The sequence below is a fragment of the Schistocerca piceifrons genome, chromosome 1, assembly GCF_021461385.2.
Source record: "Schistocerca piceifrons isolate TAMUIC-IGC-003096 chromosome 1, iqSchPice1.1, whole genome shotgun sequence".
Taxonomy (NCBI): Eukaryota; Metazoa; Arthropoda; class Insecta; order Orthoptera; family Acrididae; genus Schistocerca; species Schistocerca piceifrons.
In genome coordinates, this window is record NC_060138.1 from 721,754,870 (window position 1) to 721,772,078 (window position 17,209).

The 17,209-nt window shown below is 42.1% G+C and overlaps 1 protein-coding gene and 1 non-coding gene across 2 annotated transcripts in view; one reads left to right on the forward strand and one right to left on the reverse strand.

Annotated features, from left to right (window-relative positions):
• The window catches only part of LOC124791841 (lipopolysaccharide-induced tumor necrosis factor-alpha factor homolog), a 116,907-nt gene that overhangs the window by 36,912 nt on the left and 62,786 nt on the right, over window positions 1-17,209 (reverse strand). The gene's annotated exons all lie outside the window — the stretch shown is intronic.
• Trnat-ggu lies at window positions 921-993 on the forward strand. Its single transcript has one exon. It is a non-coding gene; the product is annotated as a tRNA-Thr (tRNA).

A 17,209-nucleotide genomic window follows, 5' to 3' on the forward strand; every position in this document is an offset into this window, starting at 1 on the left:
TCGCGCGGTTCCAGACTGAAGCGCCTAGAACTGCTCGGCCACAACGGCCGGCTAATTAATCACTGGCGAAGACAGATTACTTCAGGAACCAGTTTCCAGGAAGTAAATTGCAGATATTCCTCAGGCCTCGAAGTATCTAAGTATCGAGTTGGGCAATATAAAGTTTAAATTTAATTCCAGTTCGCACAGGATGGATGGAACTGATCTTTTCCCTCCAGCCGCGAATGGAATACGAAGAATGTCACAGTACGGAGCAACATCCACTACGCGCAATATGTGTCATTCACAGGAAACAGGTGAATGCGTAGAACACACCAACGTAGGTCATTCACAGGAAACAGGTGAATGCGTAGAACACACCAACATAGAGCCTCCAGCATTCGTTATCTTCTCCTTCGACTTTCTTATCACATTTCGGTTTGACTTACGCAACCGTCTCCTACGTACAAGTTTACATAAAGTGCATTCTGGTTATAACAAGTTATTCCAGTTCATGAATTAATAATTTCTTGAAAAAATTAGAGAACCATGGCGGCATAACAGCACTGCAAAAAAATACATAAGAAGCAAGGAATGTGAAAATAATGCAGTAATTGAGAAAGGAGGGACAAAGAATTATAATTTATGCTACATTTTATTCAATTTGTGCATTGAGCGAGCAATAAAAAAATCATGGTGACGTTTGGAAAAGGAATTAAAGTGCCACATTAATAAAAACTTAATGTTTTCCTAAGACACTGTACTTCTGTCAAAGACGGCAAAATATAAGAAAGATCCGTCGAACGGAATGAATATTACGTATGCCACGAGTAATGAGAATAATGGGCAGAGGCACTACATTAATAATCTGTGGGTATGTTAAGAATTTGGGCGTGATGGGAGGCGTGCTGGCGTAATCCACACAGCTGCGATGATCTCTGTGTCCGGATGGCTTAGTGGTCAGAGCATCTGCCTGGTAAGCAGGAGACCCGGGTTCGAATACCGATCGAACAAATTTTCAGCTTTCCCTGTTAATTTAAATCAATGCCCAAAAAATGGTTCAAATGGTTCTGAGCAATATGGGACTTAACATCTGAGGTCATCAGTCCCCTAGACTTAGAACTATTTAAACCTAACTAACTTTAGGACATCACACACATCCGTGCCCGAGGCAGGATTTGAACCTACGACCGTAGCGGTCGCACGGTTCCAGACTGCAGCACCTAGAACCGCTCGGCCACACCGGCCGGCAAATCTATGCCCACTTGCACCCATTGTCTGTAATTCGATTGTGTCGTAATGAATAGGATCCGGAAAAGAGATTTTAAAATGAACATCGAAAAAAGTGCATGAAGGAGAATGAAATGTTTATGTCCACGATGTACTGCTAATTGGATCAGGAAATGAGGCGCTATAAATAGTAGATGAGGTTGGCTATTGGGCAACAAAAACTGATGATGGCAGCGCCAAATTGGTTATAAACTAAAGACCGCAAATGCCAATAAAAAGTTTTCCGAAAGAAAGCTATATTGTAACACCTAATATAAATTTAAGTTGTTGGAAGTCTATTCTGAAAGCATTTGTCTGGGGTGTAGCCTTACATGAAAGTAAAACAGTACAGACAAGAGGAGAATAGCACTTTTAAAATGAGGTGACACAGAAGAATGCAGAAGATCAGACGGATTGATCAAGGAATTAGTGAAGAGGTACTAAATCAAATCGAGGAGAAAAGAAATTTACGGCACAACTTCACTAAAAGAAGGAAGAGTTTTAGGAAACAGATCCTGAGGCATGAAGAAATCATTAATTTGGTAGAGGACGGAAGGGCGGGGGTGAAAATTGTAAAGGGAGACTAAGGCGTAATTGCAGCAAACAGGTTCAAGTGGTTATAGACTGCGGTAATGAAGCTCAGTTGAAAAAACTTGAACAGGATAGATCACCATTTAGAAGTGGATCAATCCAATCTTCAGATTGAAGACACAATTACAATGAAGTTTAGAATTTATTCCAGAGACACGATTACAGCTGAACTGTATGGAGAACCTTGAATGAAAAGTGTAGTTCGAGAGGAATTTCTGTTTCAAGTGTTAAAAAACGTATTAAGGTACTAAACATGTAACAGCTTTTCAGTTTAAATCATAAGACGGTAAATAAATGATTTGAACCAACACACGTTTATCATAATCACTGTAATCAGTATGTTTTCTAGGTTGCACCATACGTTGTATTTTTCTTAACTGCTACACTGTCTTCCAGTAGTTATTACGGTTTAATAAATGCTTCCCGAGTAAATCGCATGAGTGGTCTTTATTAATAACTAGTTAAGTATCCGGTGTTTGCTCGGATATGCATTTATTCAAGTCTTGTATTAGTCCATAACCTACTCGCCCCTCTCTCTGTCTACCTCCTCCTTCCCCTCTCTCCATTTCCCTCCCTCCTCTGTCCATTTCCTCTTCCTCCTCCTCCTCCTCCTCCTCCTATCTGTGCCTATCTATTCCTCCTTCCCTCGTTGTCTGTCCATCTGCTCGTCCTCCCTTCTCTCGAAGTTCACACACACAGTCCAAAAGGAAACTGGTGATTCTTACCCCTACAGTATTTCTTTCCACAGTGTAACTAATATAAGTACCTAATTTGATTCAGATCGTTCCTGGAATTTAAGATAAGCTTTCTACCCACGGCTTACAATATTTCACGCATATTTGTACACATATTTCACCTGCATATCCAGCGAATTGCGCCCTTCAGTTTCATTTTCACGCAGCTTAATATTTATCACGACGTATCTCCCCAACTACATGCTGTACGATGATATAATTTTGTAGCTACATCTAGTGGTACATGTGCCTTCTGTACGCGAAATTTGTTGCGCATAGAGTTAGTGATGAATTAATAAATTAATACGTCGTACATGATGCGGTAGTTTTTCACGCATTCGGTATTTATGACGCCGTATGATGTAAGTTTTCTGAAACAGTCAGTGGTATATGTGAATACAGTCTGCAAAATTTGTCGCGAATACATTTCATAGTGCAGAAGTAATAAATTAAAACGTCATGCTTCATGTGGTAGTTTTACTGCATAAACAGCGAAAATACAGTAAGCGACAAACTTTTCTCTTTCATCTTTTGTGAGGGTCGCCAGCGAGAAAAGGTTTCGTAAAGGTTTGAAATTATGTGTAAAGTTTGTTGAAATTTACTAAGTGCTCTCATTCTCAAATACTGGATGGCTAAAGAATGAGTATTCTCGCGTCGTCGGCTACTCTGCTTTTACAGTCCCACGCCCACCCCTTTGACAGATTCTTAACCCCACAGTGATCCTTTCCAGGCAGTAAATGATGTTTGTACCAGTTTTGGTTGAAATCGGTCTAGTGGTTTAGGAAAATATATAACCCCTAAACCACTGGACCGATTTCAACCAAAGTTGGTGCAAACATATATATATATAATTTTCGGTATTGCCAGTTTAGAAATTACAAGCACAAAATAAAAATACACTACTGGCCATTAAAATTGCTACACCAAGTAGAAATCCACATGATAAACGGGTATTCATTGGACAAATTTATTGTACTAGAACTGACATGTGATTACATTTTCACGCAATTTGAGTGCATAGATCCTGAGAAATCAGTACCCAGAACAACCACCTCTGGCGGTAATAACGGCCTTGACACGCTTGGACATTGAGTCAAACAGAGCTTGGATGGCGTGTTCAGGTACAGCTGCCTATGCAGCTTCAACACGATACCACAGTTCATCAAGAGTAGTGACTGGCGTATTGTGACGAGCCAGTTGCTCGGCCACAATGGACCGGACGTTTTTAATTGGTAAGAGATCTGGAGAATGTGCTGGCCAGAGCAGCAGTCGAACATTTTCTGTATCCAGAAAGGCCCGTACAGGACCTGCAACATGCGGTCGTGCATTAATCTGCTGAAATGTAGGGTTTCGCAGGGATCGAATGAAGGGTAGAGCCACGGGTCGTAACACATCTGAAATGTAACGTCCACTGCTCAAAGTGCCGTCAATGCAAACAAGAGGTGACCGAGACGTGTAACCAATGGCACCCCATACCATGACGCCGCGTGATACGCCAGTATGCCGATGACGAATACACGCTTCCAATGTGCGTTCACCGCGATGTCGCCAAACACGGATGCGACCGTCATGATGCTGTAAACAGAACCTGGATTCATCCGAAAAAATGACGTTTTCCCCATTCGTGCACACAGGTTCGTCGTTGAGTACACCATCGCAGGCGCTCCTGTCTGTGATGCAGCGTCAAGGGTAACCGCAGCCATGGTCTCCGAGCTGATAGACCATGCTGCTGCAAACGTCGTCGAACTGTCCGTGCAGATGGTTGTAGTCTTTCAAACGTCCCCATCTATTGACTCAGGGATCCAGACGTGGCTGCACGATCCGTTACAGCCAGGCGGATAAGATGCCTGTCATCTCGACTGCTAGTGATACGAGGCTGTTAGGATCCAGCACGGCTTTCCGTATTACCCTCCTGTACCCACCGATTCCATATTCTGCTAACAGTCATTGAATCTCGACCAACGCGAGCAGCAATGTCGCGATACGATAAACCGCAATCGCGATAGGCTACAACCCGCCCTTTAATAAAGTCGGAAACTTGATGGTACGCATTTCTCCTCCTTACACTAGGCACCACAACATTTCACCAGGCAACGCCGGTCAACTGCTGCTTGTGTATGAGAAATCGGTTGGAAACTTTCCTCATGTCAGCCCGTTGTACGTGTCGCCACCAGCGCCAACCTTGTGTGAATGCTCTGAAAAGCTAATCACTTGCATATCACAGCATCTTCTTCCTGTCGGTTAAATTTCGCGTCTGTAGCACGTCATCTTCGTGGTGTAACAATTTTAATGGCCAGTAGTGTATTATAATGTAAACGACGTATCATATTTATTTGTTGTAAATGGACATATATATAACAGAGTACCGAAAGTTGAAGACGATCGCTGAGAGAAGTAGCTGCCGTAAAGAAGTTGAAGAAACAGCTAACTCGAAGAGGAGCAGGAAACCGTCGTTAGGCAGCACTACTGGGAAGCATATTGAAACGTTTCCTCTTCCTCTTCACTTCTCTCTTTTAATCAGTCGTTACTTCATCTTCTGTATGAATGACACCACTTAAAACTTGTAATCAAAGCTATGTTCTGTTAGGTGAATTTACTATTGTTCATCAAGTATTGCAAAGAAACGTGATCTTTTATTAAAGCTGTAACATTTCCTGCATTTCTGTGTGTTGTGTTAATGCGGGATCTGATTATGGCTGTGCCGAAACATGTTATTAATACAGATCATTCACGCGATCTTCATAGGACACATTTAATGAAGTGCAATAAGGTTGCAGTCTCATAAATGGAATTCGTTTGTTTTATTAACTACTTATTATGGACTGGTACTAATGGTAGGAATAAATTTTGTCAAGATAGGTCATGTTGTTGTTGTGAAGACTGATTTGATACAGCTTCACACGTTAACTTCCTTCTTTGCAAGTTTCTTTATCTCTCTGTAACTACCGCGACCCATATCCACTTGAAAGTGCTTACTGCAGTCAAGCTTTGGTAACCTACTTCCTGCTCCCCATGCCCCTCTGTTTCCAAATTCACGATTCTTGGACGCATCAATGTGCTGTCAACCGATACTTTCTTTTAGTTACTGGTAAGCTGGTCCATAAATACCTTTTCTCCCCTATCGGATTCAGTATATTTTCATTAGTTACTCCATCTGCCTGTCTGATCTCCGCTCTTTATAGCCCACGTTTCATTTCCGTATAAGACTACACTCCAAACAAACACTTCACGAAAGACTTCCTAACACAAATATCAGAGACGTTTTTCTTGCTATAGCGCTCTGCATTTCATATCCTCCCCCCCCCCCCCTCTACTCTGGCCATAGTCAGTTATTTTGCTGCACAAATAGTAAAATTCGTCTACTGCTTACAGAGTGTCGTTTTCCGATCTCATTCCCTCAACATTGCCTGACGTAATCCGAATAAATACCGTTACTCTTGTTTTACTCGCATTGATGTTCATCTTATAGCCTCTTTTCAAGACAGTATGCGTTCCGTTCAGTTGATCTAAGTCCTCTACCGTCTGACAGAATTACAATGCCAACGGGAAACAGTTTTTATACCTTCTCTCTGAAATGTAATTCGCTTTACAAAAGTCTTCCCTCTATTACTTACTCACTGTATGGAGTAAATAGCATCAACGGTGTTCTACAAAACTGTCTCACACCATTCCGAAGTAGTCAACGTCTCTTATAACCACATACACAAGAAATTCTCTTGATTCTACAAGAATACCTGCGTACACGGGAGAGAGAGAGAGAGAGAGAGAGAGAGAGAGAGAGAGAGAGAGAGAGATTTTCCCTCGGGACGTATTTCCATTTTTACACCGCGTGCATCGAAGGTGGTAGTGGTGGTGATGATGATTAGTTTATGGAGCGCTCAACTGCGCGGTCATCAGCGCCCGTACGAAGTCTCAATTTTTACACAGTCCATTTTCGTTTCACAGTCCAATCTAGTCACTCTGACAAATGATGATGGTGATGATGAAATGATGAGGACAACACAAACACCCAGTCCCCGGGCAGAGAAAATCTCCAACCCGGCCGGGAATCGAACGTGACCCACAGGCAGCAGCGCTAGCCCCTATACCACGAGCTGCGGACGATGTGATGACTCCGCATTGTGATACGCCTATCATGATAATGTTGCGTTTTACACGGAAACTAAAAATAAAAATAAAAAAAATCGCACGCTATGAAAGCAATCAGGACGCGTTCACTGTAAGTACTTGTGCTGTACAGTTATTACGCATTTCGGACTTTAGGTGTTTTCATTTCTTCTTAATTATTTTCCAATGAAAACATTTTCACTATACGGCGCCATGACACGCAAAACACTCAACATTTGATTAATAGGTCGTCCTGTATTGCAGTCATCTGATGATGAACAAAAGTTCGAAACCGGTAAAAATGTAAATGTCGTGTGACTAGGACCTTTCGTCGGGTAGACCGTTCGCCGGGTGCAAGTCTTTCGATTTGACGCCACTTCGGCGACTTGGGTGTCGATGAGGATGAAATGATGTTTAGGACAACACAACACCCAGTCCCTGAGCGGCGTTAAACAAAAAGTCTTTAAAATAGTTGCCGACCGCAGTGGACGAGCGGTTCTAGGCGCTACAGTGTGGAACCGCGCGACTGCTACGGTCGCAGGTTCGAATCCTGCCTCGGGCATGGATGTGTGTGATGTCCTTAGATTGGCTAGGTTTAAGTAGTTCTAAGTTCTAGGGGACTGATGACCTCAGAAGGTAAGTCCCATAGTGCTCAGAGACATTTGAACCATTTTTTTTCTTTAAAATAGTTGTTTTTATAATATACTAGCGAACCCAGCAATACTTCGTAACTTAAGCATATATCAGCATTGCCCTAGACTACTCCTTCCCCTGTCCCCCCGTTTGTCTCTAACGATCACTTCCTCCCCTCATACTGTAAATTCCTCCTCCCCTCCCCCCCCCCCCCCCCCCGCCCTGCTATGTCCCCCTTTCCCGTTACCCCTCTTTCTGACTTGCCTTTTGTTAATGCAAGCGAAACTTTGATTGGTAACTGAAGTCGCTTAAAGTAAGAGGGTAAAATCGGTAGCGATCATTGGTGTACAGGGTCGAGAGACATCTCTGCATTTGCTAACTCTGTTAGGCTAGTAGTTCAATGACGATATCTCGCATAGTTTTAATACGTTGATGATTGGGATTACAGAGTTTCAGACAGTTCAGATTCGGTAGTAGTATTCTAATCATAAACCGGAAAGCAGTAAATACAACTTTCCTGTAAAACCGACGGTGACGAAGAGAACAAAATAGCAGACTGTTGTGCGTACAATTTTTGTTTAAAATTTTGTTTGGGGAGAAAGACATAATATAGGAGAAACAATTTGTCTGATGGTTTACATGGCCTGCTGTCCTAGCTGAAACTGACTGGGAGGAAGTAAAGGAAACAATTTCACAGTTTAGCACAGCATTTTCTTTCTCTCAGTTGGATTTAACAGAAAAGCTGTACATTTTATTTCAAAAAAGTCATCATGATTTATGTTCCTCATGTGTATAGTTAATCTCTCGTGCACATTTGAAGCAAATCACCGCGCAGCCTAAACAACTGAGTATAGGGACATGAAATTTGGAGAGGGTGTTACTGCTATACTGTAGCCGTTATTTAAGAAGGAAATTCTCAGTTCCACCCTTAAAGGGATGAATGGAATGAAAGGTTTTTGAAAATATTTCGCTGTTAAGGTGATAGGAAACTAGACCTCCGAAAACGGACTTTTTTTTTCCAACCAGAAGTAAATAAACAAATGTTTCAGCAAGTTTTTAAATTTAATCCATGTGGGGGTGAAATAATGGGTGAAAGGTACTAACAAAGTCTTTTCAAAACATCTATGAAAACTGACATTTGACTTTGCGGTTACAATTTAAAAAAAAAACACCTATTTCAGTGTTTTTGGAAAGCCAACACCTAAGGAGGTGAAAGTTTTCTGTGTAAATTTCGCCACAAGAACTCAAAAGGCAGGATTAACAAAAACCTCCAGCTATCAGATTCGTTTTTCTGTCGTACATTCTCTATGGCCTTAATTAATGCGAAAAGTTTAGATGATGTTGCAATTTGTGAGCATAAAAATTCGATTAGAGGAAACAAAAATCTGTGCGCACCATACAGCCTACGCGAGCGAAGCAGCAGGCGCTAAGCTTGTGTATTGTGTACATTTGTCTGTCCGAATGTTAGAGTATCGCGCAATAATTTGAACTAAACCGGTCATATGCTTTCCAAGCTTTTTGGTAAGAATGTTGAACAACGACCTCTCTTTATACAGTGGTACAGACCTCCATTCTGGTGGTTTCGGAGAAGCAAGACGAGGTCTAGCCATTGCTCCAAAAATCAATTCCCCCGTTTGTTGTTGGTTGGGTTGTTTGGGGGAGGAGACCAAACAGCGATGTCATCGGATTAGGGAAGGAGGTCGGCCGTGGCCTTTCGAAGGAACCATCCCAGCATTTGCCTGGAGCGATTTGGGGAAATCACGGAAAACCTCAATCAGGATGGCCGGACGCGGTATTGAACAGTCGTCCGCCGTTTGTTGTGAAGCGCCTTCGACTGGAGCGTCGTGAGCTGAAGGCGCAGGCCCAGGGCGGCTAGGAGGAGCAGATGCCTGCACGTGACTGCGCTGTGGAGCACCGGTCGACCTTGGTCGGTACCGCGGGGCCAGCACGCCGTCACGGGTCGCCGCCTCCATTCCTGACCGTGGTGAAGGGCGCACTCCACGCCACACCATACCATACACAACACATGCGGCCGCTGGATATCTTATCGCTGCGATGGGCGGCCGGCAATGTTTGCTGCAATGACCGTGCCCTGTGTCGCCGCAATTGTGCTGCACACGCAACGGGGAATCACCAGTTTGTCGTCAGCATACCGTAGATTAGGCTGTAGCCACCCCTTACCCAGATACGGTGGCAGACATGCTTTCTCGAAATCTTTTTAATAACCTAAATTGGTAACGATAAAAAAACCGGGTTGTAAATGTGTGTCTCCACTGTTGTTCATATTATTTATGGATCATATGTTGAAAACAATAGACTGGCTGGGTGAGATTAAGATATGTGAACACAAAATAAGCAGTCTTGCATATGCGGATGACTTAGTTGTGATGGCAGATTCGATTGAAAGTTTGCAAAGTAATATTTCAGAGCTAGATCAGAAATGTAAGGACTATGGTATGAAGATTAGCATCTCCAAAACGAAAGTAATGTCAGTGGGAAAGAGATATAAACGGATTGAGTGCCAAATAGGACGAACAAAGTTAGAACAGGTGGACGGTTTCAAGTACTTATGATGCATATTCTCACAGGATGGCAACATAGTGAAAGAACTGGAAGCGAGGTGTAGCAAGGCTAATGCAGTGAGCGCTCAGCTACGATCTTCTCTCTTCTGCAAGAAGGAAGTCAGTACCAAGATTAAGTTATCTATGCACCATTCAATCTTTCGACCAACTTTGTTGTATGGGAGCGAAATCTGGGTGGATTCAGGTTACCTTATCAATAAGGTTGAGGTTACGGATATGAAAGTAGCTAGAATGATTGCAGGTACCAGTAGATGGGAACAATGGCGGGAGGGTGTCCACAATGAGGAAATCAAAGAAAAACTGAGAACGAACTCTATAGATGTAGCAGTCACGGCGAACAGGCTTAGATGGTGGGGTCATGTTACACGCATGGGAGAAGCAAGGTTACCCAAGAGACTCATGGGTTCAGCAGTAGAGGGTAGGAGGAGTCTGGGCAGACCAAGGAGAAGGTACCTGGATTCGGTTAAGAATGATTTTGAAGTAATAGGCGTAACATCAGAAGAGGTACCAATGTTAGCACTGAATAGGGGATCATGGAGGAATTTTATAAGGGGGACTATGCTCCAGACTGAACGTTGAAAGGCATAATCAGTCTTAAATGACGATGATGATGTAAATGTGTTCCCTTAAGTGGAAGTTATATTGTTACTTTCATGTGATGTACATAAAAACCCCCTCCCATGAACCACGGACCTTGCCGATTGTGGGGAAGCTTGCGTGCCTCAGCGATACAGATAACCGTACCGTAAGTGCAACCACAACTGAGGCGTATCAGTTGAGAGGCCAAACAAACGTGTCGTTCCTCAAGAGGGCAGCAGCCTTTTCAGTAGTTGCAGGGGCAACAGTCTGGATGATTGACTGATCTGGCCTTGTAACAATAAACCGAAAACGGCCTTGCTGTGCTAGTGCTGCTAGTGGCTGAAAGCAAGGGGAAACTACAGCCGTAATTTCTCCCGAGCGCATGCGCCTCAACTGTATGATCAAATGATGGCATCCTCTTGGGTAAAATATCCAGGAGGTAAAATAGTCCCCCATTCGGATCTCCGGGCGCGGACTACTCAGGATGACGTCGTCATCAGGAGAAACAAAACTGGCGTTCTACGGATCGGAGCGTGTCATATCCTTTAATCGGGCAGGTAGGTTAGAAAATTTAAGAAGGGAAAGGGATAGGTGGGAATTATTGACGTTCGGTGGCAGGAAGAACAGGACTTTTGGTCAGGTGAATACAGGGAAATATATACAAAATCAAATAAGGGTAATGCAGAAGTAGGTCTTATAATGAGTAAAAAAAAGAAACGAGTAAAAAAACAGGAACACGGATAAGCTACTATGAACAGCATAGTGAACGCATTATTGTAGCCAAAATTGACGCGAGCCCACACCCACCACAGTAGTACAAGTTTACGTGCCAACTAGCTCCGCAGATGAGGAGGAGATTGAGGAAATGTATGATGAGATAAAAGAAACTATTTTGATAGTTAAGGGAGCCGAAAATTTGACAGTCATGGAGTCCGATAGTAGGAAAAGGAAAGGTATAAGGTGAATAGGACTGGGGTGAAAGGAATGAAAGCAGAAGCCGCCTGATAGAATTTTGCACAGAGCATAATTTAATCATAGCTAACACTTGGTTTAAGAATCATGAGAGAAGGTTGTATACGTGGAAGAGACCTGGAGACACCGGAGCGTTTCTGATTGATTATGTAATTGTAAAACAGGGATTTAGGAACCAGATTTGAAATTTTAAGACATTTCCAGGTGCAGATGTAATCCCTGACCACAATTTATTGGTTATGAACTGCAGATTAAAACTGAAGAAACTGCAAAAAGGTAGATGAAATAGTCAAGGGAGCAGAGGATCAAGTAGGTAAAAAGGCGAGGGTTGGTAGAAATCCTTGGGTAACACAAGAGACATGAGAAAATATAAAAATGCAATAAACGAAGTAGGCGAAAGGGAATACAAACGTCTAAAAAATCAGATTGACAGGAAGTGCATAATGGCTAAGCAGAAATGGTTACAGGACAAATGTGGATGTAGAAGCATATATCATTAGAGGTAAGACAGATACTGCGTACAGGAAAATTAAAGAGACCTTCGGAGAAAAGAGAACCACCTGTATGAATATAGATCTCGGTCTGAAAACCAGTCCTAAGTAAAGAATGGAAAACAGAAAGGTGGAACGAGTATATAGAGGGTCTATACAAGGGAGACGCACTTGAGGGCAATATTATGGAAATGGAGGAGAACGTAGAGGGAGATGAGAAGAAAGATATGATATTGCGTGAGGAATTTGACAGAGCACTGAAAGACCTAAGTCTAAACAAGGCCCCAGGAGTAGAGATCATTCCATTAGAACTACTGACAGCCTTGGGAGAGCCAGCCATGGCAGATCTCTACCACCTGGTGAGCAATACATATGAGATTTCAAGTAGAATATAATAATCCCAGCTCCAAAGAAATCAGATGTTGACAGGTGTGAAAATTACCGAACTATCAGTCACGGCTCGTAGAAGCCCACCTCGGGGAAGATCAGTTTGGATTCCGGAGAAATGAATACTGACCCTACGACTTCTCAGGAGATAGGTTAAGGAAAGGCAAACCTACGTTTATAGTACATGTAGACGTAGGGAAAGCTTTTGACAATGTTGACTGGAATACTCTCTTTCAAATTCTAAAGGTGGCAGGGATAAAATACAGGGAGCAAAAGGCTATTTACAATTTGTAGAGAAACCAGATAGCAGATATAAGAGTCGAGGGGCCCGAAAGGGAAGCAGTGGTTGAGAAGGGAGTGAGACAGGGTTGTAGCCCATCCCCGATGTTCTTCAACCTGTATATTGAGAAAGCAGAAAAGGAAACAAAAGAAAAATTGGGAGTAGGAATTAAATTCCAGAGAGAAGAAATAAAAGCTTTGAGGTTTGCCAATGATATTTCAATTTTGTCAGAGACACAGCAAACGACTTGGATGAGCAGTTGATCAGAATGGACAGTATCTTCAAAGGCGGACATAAGATGGACATCAACAAAAGCAGAACGAGGATAATGGGATATAGTCGAACTAAATCAGTTTATGCTGAAGGAATTAGATTAGGAAAATTGGAATTTTGTGGTAAGTTCTTATGGGACCAAACTGCTGAGGTCAGCGGTCCCTAAGCTTACACACTACTTGATCTAACTTAAACTAACTTACGCTAAGGACAACACACACACATCCATGCCCGAGGGAGGACTCGAGCCTCCGACGGGGGGAGCCGCGTGGGCCGTGACAAGGCGCCTTAGACCGCGCGGCTTAGATTAGGAAATGAGACACTTAAAGTAGTAAATGAGCTTTGCTATTTGGGAAGCAAAATAACTGATGATGGTCGAAGTAGGGAGGATATAAAATGCAGACTGCCAATGGCAAGGAAAGTGTTGCCGAAGAAGAGAGATTTGTTAACTTTGGGTATAGATTTGAGTGTCAGAAAGGCCTTTCTGAAAGTATTTGTATGGAGTGTAGCCATGTACGGAAGTGAAACATGGACGGTGAACAATTTAGACAAGAAGAGAATAGACGCTTTTGAAACGTAGTGCTACAGAAGAATGGTGAAGATTAGACGGGTGGATCACGTAACTAATGAGTAGGTACCGAATAGAATTGGGGAGAAGAGAAATTTGTAGTACAACCCGACCAAAAGAAGGATCGGTTGGTAGAACACATTTTGAGACCTCAAGGGATCACCAGTTAAGTACTAGAGAGAAGAGTGTGGGGTAAAAATTGCAGGAGGAAACCAAGAGATGAATACAGTAAGCAGATTCAGAGGAATGTAGGTTGTAGTAGTTACTCGGAGATGAAGATGCTTGCACAGCTAGAGTAGCGTGGAGAGCTGCATCAAACTAGTCTTTGGACTGAAGACAACAACAACACACAAAAACTGTATCAGAATAGAACTAGCAACCCGTACGAATATGCGTAGGATCGACGATTGCTGAGCCACGCACTCGGTGGCAAGTATGAAATGTGAAAAACCGGTGCCCTCCTACTCGCTGGATGTTGAAGGCAAGGGAAGATTAGGGAAGGAAGAAAGATTGGGGTTTAACGTCCCTCGACACTGACGTCATCATTGACGGAGCACGAGATCGGAATATTCGAACGAAGAGAAAGGAAATTGACTGTGCCCTTTCAAATGAACCATTCGGGCATTTGCCTGGTGCGATTTAGGAAACTCAAGGAAAATCTAACTCCGGATGTGCGGAAGTAGATTTGAATCGTCGCCTCCCGAAGGAAGATTGGAGAGGAGGGGAACAAGTCTGCCATACGTGTTTTGAAACCCTGTTCGAGAACACGCTGTTTCTCTGTATTACGCGAAAAAGAGTATCTGATGTGTGAACTTCAGGTACATTTATGTTCAATACTATGCCTCAAAATCAAAATGAATAAACCTGGCCAACTGAAGAATTATTATGAAACGGAGTTAACGATTTTCGATTTACAGTCCGATGATGCCAATCGCACTGAAGAATAACGGAATTCCGTTCCCTTAAAATAGTGTTATGTTTTCCACTCAAAGAAAATAACGCACGACAACTATGTTCATAATTAAATAGCGCTATGTTATTACTTTAATGACATTAATTTCACAAATTTACACTGCATTTGTGAATCGCAACGTAAAAGTTTTCAAACACAACATGTCTGTGGCACCAGCTGAAGGTCGGAACTGCGCACTTTGACATAACGAACAAAGCACAATCGCTTGTTGGTTCACCATCATGAACGCGAACCTATTACTGACTCCGCTGTTACGTGCCCCGCACCCGGAGCAGGAGATTAGAGTTTTAACGTCCCGTCGACAACGAGGTCATTAAAAACGGAGCAGAAGCTCGGATTAGGGAAGGCTGGGGAAGGAAATAGCTCGTGCCCTTTCAAAGGAACCAACCCGGCATTTGCCTGAAGCGATTTGGGGAAACCGCGGAAAACCTAAACCAGGATGGCCCGACGCGTGTTTCAACCATCGTCCTCGCTAACGCGAAGCCAGTGTGCAAACTACTTCCGCAGGCGGGCAATATGCGGCTGCAGTGGAGTGGAGCGAGTGACAAACAACCGATAGCTCGCGAAGTTTAAAAAAGAAAACTCTACATTCAAAAGGTCGTATCTGCTTATTGTGAGGGTTATGGCCCAAATACTCGCGCGGGATCGGTTGCTGGGCTTGGTATCTTGCTAGTGTACTTTTTCTCCACAAAATACGAGGTCAAGTTGTTTCCTTGTAAGATGACTATTGTTTAGTTTCTTTCCGTTCATTTAGTAATTGACAGCTGTGAGTTTTCTTTGTCTGTAAGGTAAGAAAATTTGTACAATGGACATTCAACGACGTAAATTCATTGAAACAAGTCTACAGTTGATGTAATAAAATCAAATAGGCTACTGTTTATGTGTGTAAGGCATACTCCATCATACTCTAATGTTAACTGTATTTCCATGCATTAGAATATGGAAAGAGAGGAATGGAAAGGATGAAGATTCCATTCTACCTGTTGTGTGACAATGGCTTGTTCTCCTTCTCTTGCCATTTCTTGCCAGTATGTGATGGCACGACATGCACCTCTTAGCTGAGATACTCTGGCAGTTTCATGTCATACAACAATGTGACAGTGAGAGAATAAACGACAGTCAGTGGAGTAATGCATCGTAACTGAATAAAACTGCGTGTCGGATGGTGTTCGAACTTACACCTTTGCATTTTGCAGGCGGTGCTCTCACAAAGCAGATAACAGGGCAAGAGAATCACACAATAAATAACTCAGGGCATTTGGTGTAACTGCTGCCCTGAGATGAAAAGATTGGCTCTGGAAAGGAATCCTTGGCGGACCACATTAATCGAATCAGAAGCAAATAACTTGATGAAATGTTTGAGCGGAGCGAAAATGAGGCTACAAATTAGACAGTGGGGTTTGTCCGAATTTTCACAGTCAAATGAAGAGTGGGAAATGGACAAATATGGTATGAAACTGGCCAACATGAGGTTAATTTTGCAAAAAAAACATAATGAACTCTTTGAAGTTAATCAGAGTAATAAAAAAATTAATTGATGATTTGAGAGAAAACGGAAAATTTTCACGAGTAGCTGCTGCTAGCTATGTCAATGCAGTGTCAAAAATTTCACACTCTCAAGGCATAGCAATTTTGCGCATGAAAAGTTGCATTGGTGTGATATGTAACTACAAAAGAGACTTTCTTCGAATGAAGTACTAAATTTGGACCATTTCGAGAACAGAGGACACTAGGAAGGCAATGTGTCAAAGAGCTCACGCTTTCGGAACAAAATTTGAAAGTAAAGAAGACATAAAAATACATGGCCAAATTTTTTGTGAAATTAATTGTCTAAAAGAAAGAAAATAGATTAGAGGCACGTATGACGTGACTTTGAATAATGCTCGAAATCATGTACAGCAAATGAGGTGCCAACTGAGAATGTTCAATTTTAACTTGGAATCACGGAATTTTAAAGAGTGCTAGAGGGTACTTGTGTGGTCGGTTATGTAGACCGTGCCGTCTGCTCTTCTGTGGCGTTGACATATTTCTATCATCTATCATCTAAAATGTTCCACCAATTTTTCCGTTTTAAAAAGTTTTCATTAGAGAAACCCTCAAATTTCAGAAAGAGAATGCGCATTTCTTGTTGGCAACTCTCTCGCTGCTAATTATTTCGAGCACCTTTCAAAAATGCGTCAAATGTTTCTCTGGGTATTTTATTTCTTACTTCTAGACAATCATTTCACAAAACATTCTACTTTTTTTCAGAATGACATTTATATCAATAGGGTTACCATACGTCTGCATTTATGCGGACATGTTCGTATTTTCGACGTTTAATGTAGAACCACATATTTTTATGATTGTGACTACTGTCCGCATTTTTTCCTTTAGGAGTTCAGATCTTTTGATTTCTGTTTTCATCTCGTATCATCAACGTTTTATATACTTTTTACTTCAGTTATTGAATTACACCATTTGTTATTTGCTTACAATCGATCTGCTATGCTAGTACAATCGAAGATAATGATTTATGTTGCTTAGAATCAATGTTTCGATCTGGCTGTTTAGAGTACCTGAATATGTGGAGACAACCACTACGTGAATTTTCTTGTTTTGAGTAGTTTATTTTTGCAGATGTATCATGGACGTATGTGGAAGAATCTATAAAGTTTTTGTTGGATAAAAATATTGAAACTGATAAGCTTTTTGAAAACTTTAAAATTTAAAAAATCGGACACACAACATATAAAATGTGAACCAACCCAGAAAAAATGGTGCAGGTACATTGAGTCGTATAGTACTGAGG